Source organism: Spermophilus citellus (assembly GCF_964194105.1).
Source record: "Spermophilus citellus genome assembly, chromosome: 17".
Lineage (NCBI taxonomy): Eukaryota > Metazoa > Chordata > Mammalia > Rodentia > Sciuridae > Spermophilus > Spermophilus citellus.
In genome coordinates this window covers 21,256,143-21,271,756 of record NC_138199.1, presented here as the reverse complement: position 1 = coordinate 21,271,756, position 15,614 = coordinate 21,256,143, and positions in this window count along the sequence as shown.

The following is a 15,614-nucleotide window of genomic DNA, read 5'->3' as shown; positions in this document are numbered from 1 at the left end:
TTCAATCATCCAAGGTACAAGGTCCTATGCCATTGTGTACCGATTTATCTGAGACATCTGTGCAGAAAGTCATTCAAAGCTAAGTATCCCAATCAAGGGCCCAATGCCCTTCTGGCCTTCAAATCTTACTTGGATTTCTGTTTTCATACATATATTTCACCTATATATTATTATAAATATCCCAGGTTCCCAATACCATTCTTCATCCAGCAGAGTGATTCCTAAGCCACATCAAACAGGTTCTTAACCCTAACCATACACTGTTCCCTCAATCTAACTTTACAGAAGAGCAGGGACAGAGTGGGTCTTACAATACAGGAATGTGGGGGATCTTCCACCTGCTGAGAACCTCAAAGGTCCATGCAGAAATGATCCCTGGAGAAGATGTAGGCAGCTATGAAGGACCTGAGAGAGCAGAAGTCATCTTCCATGGCAAACAACCTGGTCAGGATGAAGGGATGTGTCTGAATGAGCCTCTCTCTTCTTAATGTAGACAAGATGGACCAAAGCAGGCCTGTGTGGAGAGCTGTTCCTTGGTGCCTATGGTTGATATTCCATTCTAACTTGTGAAAGTGTCACAGGAAGGAGGGGCAGCCTCCATCTCATGGGAGCCTTGGAAGCAACTGTTAGGACACAGTGGTTGCCAAGGCAGTGACCTCATTCAGTTCCTGAAGGAAGTGACCTCACCTCACTTCCTTGGTGATGGAACTCTCTGAACTTGGGATCCAGGAAGCCAGGCACCCAGAGCCAGTCCCAGTCCCAGTCCCAGTGGGCTCACTTGTTTGGATTTACCAAGGACAGAGTCAGTCTTTCTTGGTACCCACTGAGGTGAGGATTGCCAAATGCCAGGAAAGCTCTGCAGAGGGGCCTTTCCTGAGAAAGCAGGTAGTGGCTCACCGCTGGCTCCTGACAACTTCACAGAGTTGGCCAAGGAGGCCAGATGTGAGACAGGACAGGCCCTTTCGGGGGAACATAGTATGGCCCACCAGTCAGACGACACTCCGGGTAGTCACAGACCAACTTGGAAGGAGGTGCCTTTGTGGGTGTGGGTGTGAGTTTGTGGTTTTGTCTCATGTTCTGAGAATAGGTAGGAAAGGCGGTTTGTTTGGGTTGGAGTGGACTGTTTCTAGTAAGGCTTTTGACAAGGCGAGTGTTTCTATGTTTGTGTATCCCACTGTGTCCCTGGTTGTAGACATTAGAAAAGAGAATGCATCAATGGATGTGTCCTGTCTAGTAGAAAGCTTCCCAGCATTCATCCTGCCCAATTTATGAATGGACTGCGGCTTGCCTTATGGATGGGCAACGCCTACTATCTTCCTAAGTTCCTGTTTTCTTCCTGAATTCTGGCCACTCTCCAGAATAGGCTCATGGTTTTGTGTCCAAGATATGTACCACCTCCAAGCTCGGTGACATGGCCATGTACTGGATAGTTGAAAGAAATGGTGAGCATCTCAGAAAACTCAGATATCAGTGTGATCAGTAAAGTCTCCCTAGAGAAACCCTGCTTTGGGCCTTTGGCTTACCTATCCTTTTGTGGCCCTGAATGTCAGGAAGGCCTTTGCCTCAGGGCACCCCTTTGTGAAGCCTGAAGAAAACAGTTTTCAAATGGAAATGAATGGGCATCACCTGTGGCTCTTTGCTTAATTGCTTTGCAAAGGGATGTGTCTGAATCAGCCTCTTGGCCCTGTGTGAGGCTGTGGCTTACATTGTCAGCACCTGATGGATCCAAAGAAAGATCCCATGCGTGCATCCAAGGCCAAATTGGCACAAAAGCAGTCATCCTGGATGAGGTCTCTCGCCTTCCTCTGTAAGGTTCCTGACCTCCATCAAGTGAGAATAGGGATCCTTTGTGTCAAATGAGTCCTTCAAAGCCATGCAGAGGCTAGCCCATAGGTGCTTGGGTTTTCTCATGACTCCAGTTCACACAAAGAATCTATACCCGGCAGTCAGTAGGCCTCCAATTGGAGAAGTAGAGCAGTATTAAAGGCAGGCCTATTTGATCACTCCAGGTCCAAAGGAAGGGTGTCCAGGCCACCCTGACATTAGGCAAATGAGAGGCAAGGGAGCTTATTGTGGACACTGTCTTGGGCTGTGCCCCTCATGGAAACCTCCAGCCAGAGGTCATGATGAGTGTCTGTATGGAAGAAGATGAGGGCCATGTGGCAGTGTTTTGGTTTGAATTGTGGTGTGGCAGTGGGAAGAGATGACTGGGTCCACCTGGGCTTGAACTCTGGTGTGATTCCCCTTGGAGACTGAGTTCTGGAACTGACCTCAGAGAAGTATTGCCGTGAATTGTGTCGGGATGTTAGGAGGCCACGCATGAGAGTCGCCCTTGGAAACTGAGATCTAGGCCCAGGCTGGCTTTCCACAGAGCACTGGGAATCTCAGCCCGGATATCACATGATTTTATTCTTAAAGACCTGGCAGCCATCGTGGAGAGTCCAAACACACGTGGACCTCACATTGTAGACCTCAATGGGCCTGGCTTCCTGTGACCTTTTGGCCACTCCTTGGGAAGCCTTGTTTGTGAGAGTTCTCCAGAGCTTTCGTTGAAATGAGCTTCCTCACCATTTAATGGTTCCTGAAGGAATGGAAACCCACATCCTTTAAAAATGGCTAGCTAGATAAATACCATGACATTTTTGAAATTCCCATGACCAGGTGGCACTGGAGAACCTTTGGATGTCCTGTTGCTGATCATGAGTGTACCAGACAGTGCCTTGATTGACTGGGTTTCATGAAAATGGTGTAGAACAGAGATGCCAGTGAGTTGGGGCCTGCTGAGTAGTGGGCCTAGAGCAGTGGTGTGCAGGTGTGTGATAGAACATCTGTGGTGGGGCCATGTGGATCTGCCATTGGCTTCCAAATGGCTTGTGACTGACATGGTGCAGCGAGCAGACCCTTCTATGTAAAGGCATCTTGTTATATGGAGAGGTTTCAGGGCAATGTTCAGAATCAGGTTGCTATGGTCAAGGGGGCAAGCTCTGTGGGATAGAAGCCTGGCTGGTGCATTCTCCTAGGACCTTGACCCACCACACGTGACAGAACTCCCTCCAGCACTGTGTCCCAGTTGAACTCCTTGTATTTCCTGAAGCAAATTCCAAACTCCCAGTGCAGCAGCAAGAAACACCACGAAAAGTGGAGGATGACCAAATGGCTTCACAGTCCACACAGGGAGACACTTAGACCCCAGTGGCCACAGTTTACCTGCAAAGAGAGAATTCAGCACTTCTGCCTCATGTTCATTGGAAAATCAGAAACCATGTCCTCCAGGTCACATAGATGCAGACCTGGTTTGATGGTCTCACTACAAAGGAAGCTAAAGCTCCTGACAACAACATATATTTCAAGTGCCCAACCTCAGAAGCAGTTTCTCACGAAGTCTTTAGGCCAGCAGAGCTCCACGTTTGTGGAGTGTTTACCCTGTCCCTTACTCATGGAAAGTAGTCTACCACCTCCAAGGTTGTGAACTCCTGAGCATTTTCCATTCCACATATGTATTCACAGCATTTCTAACTCTTCTCCTCAAATTGTGTCTTACTTATTGTGAAGGTAATGTCAAGGCAATGTTCTGGATGAGAGTGGGAAGATTTTTTTGTAGCACATATTGGCCTACACATTGGATTCATTTTCCTATTTTCCGTTCGAAATACTGAATCCCTGACACTCACCCATACCCTACTAGATTGTGACTACGAATACTAATATGATGGAGAAAAATAACTCAAACAGAATAGAAATACAGGCAGTTCAGAGGAGGCCTGGTGTATAGTTGGACTGGCCTTTGGCATTATAAAGGGTAGGTGTTATAAATCTAGTCCAATTTAGTAGAAATAGTTCTCCATGTGTTTTGAATGTTAACAAATATGTGAATTCCTGTCTCCCTTTCTCTGTAGCCTATTCAGCAACATGCATTTTTACATGCACATATAGAATCCTACCTCCTATCCCACGTCCATTCTTGTGAGGTGGCTGACTTGGCAGATACAAACTGTGAGAAGAGATCACTCCTCCTAAACGCTGTTGGAACTGAAAATTCAACCTCCAGGTGAGCTTCCCACATGAACAACATGATACATAAATACATGTTCAGTAAAATAAATATTTTTGGATCTGTGGATGATAAATATTTCATGATGAATTTCGATTGGCATATATATTTCTACTCTTTAATGTCTGTGTTTGTGTGTGTGTTTTTCTTTTGTGTATATATATATATATATATATATATATATATACATATACACACACACACACACACACACACATACACACACTCTCCAGATTTTTCAAAATATGAAATGTATGTGTCATATTATATACTCCCTAAATTCATTCATGTTCATATATGTGGATTTATAATCAACTTTTCACAAGATTATTCTCAGAAATAGTCATCCACCTGAAATACATATTTGTTTCCTAGTGCTGAAATCCTAATATTTCTACAGTAACTGACCCAGTTTAACATGAATGCAAGTAGATTCCTATGGGACATGATGTGTATTTTGACGTTCATTTTTATTCAACACTGGTACATTACTATTTCTTCAGTTGATGCACATCATAGGATATGTATTTCATCCTCAAGTTCACAAATTTCTAGGCATTCATTTCCCTTTCAATCACTTCCTGCTTCAGAACACATGTATTCCTCCACGTTTCTTGACTGGTCTTTTCATGAGACTTCTTTCCAAACACATTCTTTTCCATTTCCATAATCCCTTGTGAAGCAAAACTCACACCCCCTTCATGGTAAACCATAACCCCAATATCACCATTAGATGTATAACTGGTTAGAATGAATGGTTGTGTATCAATATTAGATTTCCTATATATTTTCAGATATCAATGCAATCCATTATTTAAATTGGAACCTGTTATACTATTTATTCACAGTATGGTCTATTCATGCATTATCTCTATATTCATAGACCCAGGGTACACCTATTTGTACCCCCAAAGGCTAATTTATATGTCTTCAACATATTACTCCCAGAAATGGTGGAAGAAACACTCATGTCACCTGATCTACATATACATTTTATCACAGTGATATTCTGGACACAAAATGCAAAGGTCACACTTATGATTGCACCAACGCCTCATTGGAAAGTGAGCATGGATTACTAAAAACATCCTTGTCCAGGTTGCCTAATGCTCTCAAATGTCAATGCTATTGGTGACTACACATTTGTTTCTTCCTAAGATGATATATTCAACCTCAACCCTGTTGAAAATGTCTAATCCACTCACTCACTTTATACTTTGCCTGATTTCCTAATGTCTCTATTGATATCTGCTTTCCTACATATGTTCCCCAGTTCATCATTGTGACTGACTCTTCACATGTGCTGACGTTTACATTCACTCTCTAACCGACACCCTATTGCTAAAGAACTTTTGGTCCAAATTGCATACTCACTCTTCTTCCAAAACTTACCAACTATCTTCCTAATCCTACCTACTATCCCTTTTTGACTGGATGTTCTCTTCTACATTCAATCATCCAAGGTACAAGGTCCTATGCCATTGTGTACCGATTTATCTGAGACATCTGTGCAGAAAGTCATTCAAAGCTAAGTATCCCAATCAAGGGCCCAATGCCCTTCTGGCCTTCAAATCTTACTTGGATTTCTGTTTTCATACATATATTTCACCTATATATTATTATAAATATCCCAGGTTCCCAATACCATTCTTCATCCAGCAGAGTGATTCCTAAGCCACATCAAACAGGTTCTTAACCCTAACCATACACTGTTCCCTCAATCTAACTTTACAGAAGAGCAGGGACAGAGTGGGTCTTACAATACAGGAATGTGGGGGATCTTCCACCTGCTGAGAACCTCAAAGGTCCATGCAGAAATGATCCCTGGAGAAGATGTAGGCAGCTATGAAGGACCTGAGAGAGCAGAAGTCATCTTCCATGGCAAACAACCTGGTCAGGATGAAGGGATGTGTCTGAATGAGCCTCTCTCTTCTTAATGTAGACAAGATGGACCAAAGCAGGCCTGTGTGGAGAGCTGTTCCTTGGTGCCTATGGTTGATATTCCATTCTAACTTGTGAAAGTGTCACAGGAAGGAGGGGCAGCCTCCATCTCATGGGAGCCTTGGAAGCAACTGTTAGGACACAGTGGTTGCCAAGGCAGTGACCTCATTCAGTTCCTGAAGGAAGTGACCTCACCTCACTTCCTTGGTGATGGAACTCTCTGAACTTGGGATCCAGGAAGCCAGGCACCCAGAGCCAGTCCCAGTCCCAGTCCCAGTGGGCTCACTTGTTTGGATTTACCAAGGACAGAGTCAGTCTTTCTTGGTACCCACTGAGGTGAGGATTGCCAAATGCCAGGAAAGCTCTGCAGAGGGGCCTTTCCTGAGAAAGCAGGTAGTGGCTCACCGCTGGCTCCTGACAACTTCACAGAGTTGGCCAAGGAGGCCAGATGTGAGACAGGACAGGCCCTTTCGGGGGAACATAGTATGGCCCACCAGTCAGACGACACTCCGGGTAGTCACAGACCAACTTGGAAGGAGGTGCCTTTGTGGGTGTGGGTGTGAGTTTGTGGTTTTGTCTCATGTTCTGAGAATAGGTAGGAAAGGCGGTTTGTTTGGTTTGGAGTGGACTGTTTCTAGTAAGGCTTTTCACAAGGCGAGTGTTTCTATGTTTGTGTATCCCACTGTGTCCCTGGTTGTAGACATTAGAAAAGAGAATGCATCAATGGATGTGTCCTGTCTAGTAGAAAGCTTCCCAGCATTCATCCTGCCCAATTTATGAATGGACTGCGGCTTGCCTTATGGATGGGCAACGCCTACTATCTTCCTAAGTTCCTGTTTTCTTCCTGAATTCTGGCCACTCTCCAGAATAGGCTCATGGTTTTGTGTCCAAGATATGTACCACCTCCAAGCTCGGTGACATGGCCATGTACTGGATAGTTGAAAGAAATGGTGAGCATCTCAGAAAACTCAGATATCAGTGTGATCAGTAAAGTCTCCCTAGAGAAACCCTGCTTTGGGCCTTTGGCTTACCTATCCTTTTGTGGCCCTGAATGTCAGGAAGGCCTTTGCCTCAGGGCACCCCTTTGTGAAGCCTGAAGAAAACAGTTTTCAAATGGAAATGAATGGGCATCACCTGTGGCTCTTTGCTTAATTGCTTTGCAAAGGGATGTGTCTGAATCAGCCTCTTGGCCCTGTGTGAGGCTGTGGCTTACATTGTCAGCACCTGATGGATCCAAAGAAAGATCCCATGCGTGCATCCAAGGCCAAATTGGCACAAAAGCAGTCATCCTGGATGAGGTCTCTCGCCTTCCTCTGTAAGGTTCCTGACCTCCATCAAGTGAGAATAGGGATCCTTTGTGTCAAATGAGTCCTTCAAAGCCATGCAGAGGCTAGCCCATAGGTGCTTGGGTTTTCTCATGACTCCAGTTCACACAAAGAATCTATACCCGGCAGTCAGTAGGCCTCCAATTGGAGAAGTAGAGCAGTATTAAAGGCAGGCCTATTTGATCACTCCAGGTCCAAAGGAAGGGTGTCCAGGCCACCCTGACATTAGGCAAATGAGAGGCAAGGGAGCTTATTGTGGACACTGTCTTGGGCTGTGCCCCTCATGGAAACCTCCAGCCAGAGGTCATGATGAGTGTCTGTATGGAAGAAGATGAGGGCCATGTGGCAGTGTTTTGGTTTGAATTGTGGTGTGGCAGTGGGAAGAGATGACTGGGTCCACCTGGGCTTGAACTCTGGTGTGATTCCCCTTGGAGACTGAGTTCTGGAACTGACCTCAGAGAAGTATTGCCGTGAATTGTGTCGGGATGTTAGGAGGCCACGCATGAGAGTCGCCCTTGGAAACTGAGATCTAGGCCCAGGCTGGCTTTCCACAGAGCACTGGGAATCTCAGCCCGGATATCACATGATTTTATTCTTAAAGACCTGGCAGCCATCGTGGAGAGTCCAAACACACGTGGACCTCACATTGTAGACCTCAATGGGCCTGGCTTCCTGTGACCTTTTGGCCACTCCTTGGGAAGCCTTGTTTGTGAGAGTTCTCCAGAGCTTTCGTTGAAATGAGCTTCCTCACCATTTAATGGTTCCTGAAGGAATGGAAACCCACATCCTTTAAAAATGGCTAGCTAGATAAATACCATGACATTTTTGAAATTCCCATGACCAGGTGGCACTGGAGAACCTTTGGATGTCCTGTTGCTGATCATGAGTGTACCAGACAGTGCCTTGATTGACTGGGTTTCATGAAAATGGTGTAGAACAGAGATGCCAGTGAGTTGGGGCCTGCTGAGTAGTGGGCCTAGAGCAGTGGTGTGCAGGTGTGTGATAGAACATCTGTGGTGGGGCCATGTGGATCTGCCATTGGCTTCCAAATGGCTTGTGACTGACATGGTGCAGCGAGCAGACCCTTCTATGTAAAGGCATCTTGTTATATGGAGAGGTTTCAGGGCAATGTTCAGAATCAGGTTGCTATGGTCAAGGGGGCAAGCTCTGTGGGATAGAAGCCTGGCTGGTGCATTCTCCTAGGACCTTGACCCACCACACGTGACAGAACTCCCTCCAGCACTGTGTCCCAGTTGAACTCCTTGTATTTCCTGAAGCAAATTCCAAACTCCCAGTGCAGCAGCAAGAAACACCACGAAAAGTGGAGGATGACCAAATGGCTTCACAGTCCACACAGGGAGACACTTAGACCCCAGTGGCCACAGTTTACCTGCAAAGAGAGAATTCAGCACTTCTGCCTCATGTTCATTGGAAAATCAGAAACCATGTCCTCCAGGTCACATAGATGCAGACCTGGTTTGATGGTCTCACTACAAAGGAAGCTAAAGCTCCTGACAACAACATATATTTCAAGTGCCCAACCTCAGAAGCAGTTTCTCACGAAGTCTTTAGGCCAGCAGAGCTCCACGTTTGTGGAGTGTTTACCCTGTCCCTTACTCATGGAAAGTAGTCTACCACCTCCAAGGTTGTGAACTCCTGAGCATTTTCCATTCCACATATGTATTCACAGCATTTCTAACTCTTCTCCTCAAATTGTGTCTTACTTATTGTGAAGGTAATGTCAAGGCAATGTTCTGGATGAGAGTGGGAAGATTTTTTTGTAGCACATATTGGCCTACACATTGGATTCATTTTCCTATTTTCCGTTCGAAATACTGAATCCCTGACACTCACCCATACCCTACTAGATTGTGACTACGAATACTAATATGATGGAGAAAAATAACTCAAACAGAATAGAAATACAGGCAGTTCAGAGGAGGCCTGGTGTATAGTTGGACTGGCCTTTGGCATTATAAAGGGTAGGTGTTATAAATCTAGTCCAATTTAGTAGAAATAGTTCTCCATGTGTTTTGAATGTTAACAAATATGTGAATTCCTGTCTCCCTTTCTCTGTAGCCTATTCAGCAACATGCATTTTTACATGCACATATAGAATCCTACCTCCTATCCCACGTCCATTCTTGTGAGGTGGCTGACTTGGCAGATACAAACTGTGAGAAGAGATCACTCCTCCTAAACGCTGTTGGAACTGAAAATTCAACCTCCAGGTGAGCTTCCCACATGAACAACATGATACATAAATACATGTTCAGTAAAATAAATATTTTTGGATCTGTGGATGATAAATATTTCATGATGAATTTCGATTGGCATATATATTTCTACTCTTTAATGTCTGTGTTTGTGTGTGTGCGTTTTTCTTTTGTGTATATATATATATATATATATATATATATATATATATATATATATATATATATACATATACACACACACACACACACATACACACACTCTCCAGATTTTTCAAAATATGAAATGTATGTGTCATATTATATACTAAATTCATTCATGTTCATATATGTGGATTTATAATCAACTTTTCACAAGATTATTCTCAGAAATAGTCATCCACCTGAAATACATATTTGTTTCCTAGTGCTGAAATCCTAATATTTCTACAGTAACTGACCCAGTTTAACATGAATGCAAGTAGATTCCTATGGGACATGATGTGTATTTTGACGTTCATTTTTATTCAACACTGGTACATTACTATTTCTTCAGTTGATGCACATCATAGGATATGTATTTCATCCTCAAGTTCACAAATTTCTAGGCATTCATTTCCCTTTCAATCACTTCCTGCTTCAGAACACATGTATTCCTCCACGTTTCTTGACTGGTCTTTTCATGAGACTTCTTTCCAAACACATTCTTTTCCATTTCCATAATCCCTTGTGAAGCAAAACTCACACCCCCTTCATGGTAAACCATAACCCCAATATCACCATTAGATGTATAACTGGTTAGAATGAATGGTTGTGTATCAATATTAGATTTCCTATATATTTTCAGATATCAATGCAATCCATTATTTAAATTGGAACCTGTTATACTATTTATTCACAGTATGGTCTATTCATGCATTATCTCTATATTCATAGACCCAGGGTACACCTATTTGTACCCCCAAAGGCTAATTTATATGTCTTCAACATATTACTCCCAGAAATGGTGGAAGAAACACTCATGTCACCTGATCTACATATACATTTTATCACAGTGATATTCTGGACACAAAATGCAAAGGTCACACTTATGATTGCACCAACGCCTCATTGGAAAGTGAGCATGGATTACTAAAAACATCCTTGTCCAGGTTGCCTAATGCTCTCAAATGTCAATGCTATTGGTGACTACACATTTGTTTCTTCCTAAGATGATATATTCAACCTCAACCCTGTTGAAAATGTCTAATCCACTCACTCACTTTATACTTTGCCTGATTTCCTAATGTCTCTATTGATATCTGCTTTCCTACATATGTTCCCCAGTTCATCATTGTGACTGACTCTTCACATGTGCTGACGTTTACATTCACTCTCTAACCGACACCCTATTGCTAAAGAACTTTTGGTCCAAATTGCATACTCACTCTTCTTCCAAAACTTACCAACTATCTTCCTAATCCTACCTACTATCCCTTTTTGACTGGATGTTCTCTTCTACATTCAATCATCCAAGGTACAAGGTCCTATGCCATTGTGTACCGATTTATCTGAGACATCTGTGCAGAAAGTCATTCAAAGCTAAGTATCCCAATCAAGGGCCCAATGCCCTTCTGGCCTTCAAATCTTACTTGGATTTCTGTTTTCATACATATATTTCACCTATATATTATTATAAATATCCCAGGTTCCCAATACCATTCTTCATCCAGCAGAGTGATTCCTAAGCCACATCAAACAGGTTCTTAACCCTAACCATACACTGTTCCCTCAATCTAACTTTACAGAAGAGCAGGGACAGAGTGGGTCTTACAATACAGGAATGTGGGGGATCTTCCACCTGCTGAGAACCTCAAAGGTCCATGCAGAAATGATCCCTGGAGAAGATGTAGGCAGCTATGAAGGACCTGAGAGAGCAGAAGTCATCTTCCATGGCAAACAACCTGGTCAGGATGAAGGGATGTGTCTGAATGAGCCTCTCTCTTCTTAATGTAGACAAGATGGACCAAAGCAGGCCTGTGTGGAGAGCTGTTCCTTGGTGCCTATGGTTGATATTCCATTCTAACTTGTGAAAGTGTCACAGGAAGGAGGGGCAGCCTCCATCTCATGGGAGCCTTGGAAGCAACTGTTAGGACACAGTGGTTGCCAAGGCAGTGACCTCATTCAGTTCCTGAAGGAAGTGACCTCACCTCACTTCCTTGGTGATGGAACTCTCTGAACTTGGGATCCAGGAAGCCAGGCACCCAGAGCCAGTCCCAGTCCCAGTCCCAGTGGGCTCACTTGTTTGGATTTACCAAGGACAGAGTCAGTCTTTCTTGGTACCCACTGAGGTGAGGATTGCCAAATGCCAGGAAAGCTCTGCAGAGGGGCCTTTCCTGAGAAAGCAGGTAGTGGCTCACCGCTGGCTCCTGACAACTTCACAGAGTTGGCCAAGGAGGCCAGATGTGAGACAGGACAGGCCCTTTCGGGGGAACATAGTATGGCCCACCAGTCAGACGACACTCCGGGTAGTCACAGACCAACTTGGAAGGAGGTGCCTTTGTGGGTGTGGGTGTGAGTTTGTGGTTTTGTCTCATGTTCTGAGAATAGGTAGGAAAGGCGGTTTGTTTGGTTTGGAGTGGACTGTTTCTAGTAAGGCTTTTGACAAGGCGAGTGTTTCTATGTTTGTGTATCCCACTGTGTCCCTGGTTGTAGACATTAGAAAAGAGAATGCATCAATGGATGTGTCCTGTCTAGTAGAAAGCTTCCCAGCATTCATCCTGCCCAATTTATGAATGGACTGCGGCTTGCCTTATGGATGGGCAACGCCTACTATCTTCCTAAGTTCCTGTTTTCTTCCTGAATTCTGGCCACTCTCCAGAATAGGCTCATGGTTTTGTGTCCAAGATATGTACCACCTCCAAGCTCGGTGACATGGCCATGTACTGGATAGTTGAAAGAAATGGTGAGCATCTCAGAAAACTCAGATATCAGTGTGATCAGTAAAGTCTCCCTAGAGAAACCCTGCTTTGGGCCTTTGGCTTACCTATCCTTTTGTGGCCCTGAATGTCAGGAAGGCCTTTGCCTCAGGGCACCCCTTTGTGAAGCCTGAAGAAAACAGTTTTCAAATGGAAATGAATGGGCATCACCTGTGGCTCTTTGCTTAATTGCTTTGCAAAGGGATGTGTCTGAATCAGCCTCTTGGCCCTGTGTGAGGCTGTGGCTTACATTGTCAGCACCTGATGGATCCAAAGAAAGATCCCATGCGTGCATCCAAGGCCAAATTGGCACAAAAGCGGTCATCCTGGATGAGGTCTCTCGCCTTCCTCTGTAAGGTTCCTGACCTCCATCAAGTGAGAATAGGGATCCTTTGTGTCAAATGAGTCCTTCAAAGCCATGCAGAGGCTAGCCCATAGGTGCTTGGGTTTTCTCATGACTCCAGTTCACACAAAGAATCTATACCCGGCAGTCAGTAGGCCTCCAATTGGAGAAGTAGAGCAGTATTAAAGGCAGGCCTATTTGATCACTCCAGGTCCAAAGGAAGGGTGTCCAGGCCACCCTGACATTAGGCAAATGAGAGGCAAGGGAGCTTATTGTGGACACTGTCTTGGGCTGTGCCCCTCATGGAAACCTCCAGCCAGAGGTCATGATGAGTGTCTGTATGGAAGAAGATGAGGGCCATGTGGCAGTGTTTTGGTTTGAATTGTGGTGTGGCAGTGGGAAGAGATGACTGGGTCCACCTGGGCTTGAACTCTGGTGTGATTCCCCTTGGAGACTGAGTTCTGGAACTGACCTCAGAGAAGTATTGCCGTGAATTGTGTCGGGATGTTAGGAGGCCACGCATGAGAGTCGCCCTTGGAAACTGAGATCTAGGCCCAGGCTGGCTTTCCACAGAGCACTGGGAATCTCAGCCCGGATATCACATGATTTTATTCTTAAAGACCTGGCAGCCATCGTGGAGAGTCCAAACACACGTGGACCTCACATTGTAGACCTCAATGGGCCTGGCTTCCTGTGACCTTTTGGCCACTCCTTGGGAAGCCTTGTTTGTGAGAGTTCTCCAGAGCTTTCGTTGAAATGAGCTTCCTCACCATTTAATGGTTCCTGAAGGAATGGAAACCCACAGTGCCTCCAACTTCATCCTTTAAAAATGGCTAGCTAGATAAATACCATGACATTTTTGAAATTCCCATGACCAGGTGGCACTGGAGAACCTTTGGATGTCCTGTTGCTGATCATGAGTGTACCAGACAGTGCCTTGATTGACTGGGTTTCATGAAAATGGTGTAGAACAGAGATGCCAGTGAGTTGGGGCCTGCTGAGTAGTGGGCCTAGAGCAGTGGTGTGCAGGTGTGTGATAGAACATCTGTGGTGGGGCCATGTGGATCTGCCATTGGCTTCCAAATGGCTTGTGACTGACATGGTGCAGCGAGCAGACCCTTCTATGTAAAGGCATCTTGTTATATGGAGAGGTTTCAGGGCAATGTTCAGAATCAGGTTGCTATGGTCAAGGGGGCAAGCTCTGTGGGATAGAAGCCTGGCTGGTGCATTCTCCTAGGACCTTGACCCACCACACGTGACAGAACTCCCTCCAGCACTGTGTCCCAGTTGAACTCCTTGTATTTCCTGAAGCAAATTCCAAACTCCCAGTGCAGCAGCAAGAAACACCACGAAAAGTGGAGGATGACCAAATGGCTTCACAGTCCACACAGGGAGACACTTAGACCCCAGTGGCCACAGTTTACCTGCAAAGAGAGAATTCAGCACTTCTGCCTCATGTTCATTGGAAAATCAGAAACCATGTCCTCCAGGTCACATAGATGCAGACCTGGTTTGATGGTCTCACTACAAAGGAAGCTAAAGCTCCTGACAACAACATATATTTCAAGTGCCCAACCTCAGAAGCAGTTTCTCACGAAGTCTTTAGGCCAGCAGAGCTCCACGTTTGTGGAGTGTTTACCCTGTCCCTTACTCATGGAAAGTAGTCTACCACCTCCAAGGTTGTGAACTCCTGAGCATTTTCCATTCCACATATGTATTCACAGCATTTCTAACTCTTCTCCTCAAATTGTGTCTTACTTATTGTGAAGGTAATGTCAAGGCAATGTTCTGGATGAGAGTGGGAAGATTTTTTTGTAGCACATATTGGCCTACACATTGGATTCATTTTCCTATTTTCCGTTCGAAATACTGAATCCCTGACACTCACCCATACCCTACTAGATTGTGACTACGAATACTAATATGATGGAGAAAAATAACTCAAACAGAATAGAAATACAGGCAGTTCAGAGGAGGCCTGGTGTATAGTTGGACTGGCCTTTGGCATTATAAAGGGTAGGTGTTATAAATCTAGTCCAATTTAGTAGAAATAGTTCTCCATGTGTTTTGAATGTTAACAAATATGTGAATTCCTGTCTCCCTTTCTCTGTAGCCTATTCAGCAACATGCATTTTTACATGCACATATAGAATCCTACCTCCTATCCCACGTCCATTCTTGTGAGGTGGCTGACTTGGCAGATACAAACTGTGAGAAGAGATCACTCCTCCTAAACGCTGTTGGAACTGAAAATTCAACCTCCAGGTGAGCTTCCCACATGAACAACATGATACATAAATACATGTTCAGTAAAATAAATATTTTTGGATCTGTGGATGATAAATATTTCATGATGAATTTCGATTGGCATATATATTTCTACTCTTTAATGTCTGTGTTTGTGTGTGTGTTTTTCTTTTGTGTATATATATATATATATATATATATATATATACATATACACACACACACACACACACACACATACACACACTCTCCAGATTTTTCAAAATATGAAATGTATGTGTCATATTATATACTCCCTAAATTCATTCATGTTCATATATGTGGATTTATAATCAACTTTTCACAAGATTATTCTCAGAAATAGTCATCCACCTGAAATACATATTTGTTTCCTAGTGCTGAAATCCTAATATTTCTACAGTAACTGACCCAGTTTAACATGAATGCAAGTAGATTCCTATGGGACATGATGTGTATTTTGACGTTCATTTTTATTCAACACTGGTACATTACTATTTCTTCAGTTGATGCACATCATAGGATATGTATTTCATC